Here is a 380-nt window from a genome sequence, read left to right as displayed (position 1 = left end):
GGAATTCACTGTCCCTAGCTTAGATCTTTTTGTGTCATGGCCCCAGTCCCTGTTGGATGGAACAAAGGGGGTCGCACGTGGGAATAAAGACAAAGACAAAAGAGTATATTTGGATGACGGGGTCAGGGGGCTCCTTGCTTTTAGTGAACAAGGGCCCTGAGCTTATAGCTTCCTTCATATTTATTGAGAAAAGGAGATAGGGAGAAGGAGGTGGTTGTCAGTAGGCTGCTTGACTCGGTGCAGGCCTGCACCACTGTATTCTCTGAACAGTAGTCTTTAGATGTTCCAGTAGATAACCTCAAGGACAACGGTACCAGGGAGTGATTGCACTCAGCATACCTTCTGGCGGCTGTGAGTTTGCCCACATCCTGCATTCATGA

This window comes from Macaca thibetana, chromosome 7 (genome assembly GCF_024542745.1).
Source record: "Macaca thibetana thibetana isolate TM-01 chromosome 7, ASM2454274v1, whole genome shotgun sequence".
Classification (NCBI taxonomy): domain Eukaryota; kingdom Metazoa; phylum Chordata; class Mammalia; order Primates; family Cercopithecidae; genus Macaca; species Macaca thibetana.
The sequence above is the reverse complement of the archived record's forward strand: the minus strand, read 5'-3'. Positions refer to the sequence as shown.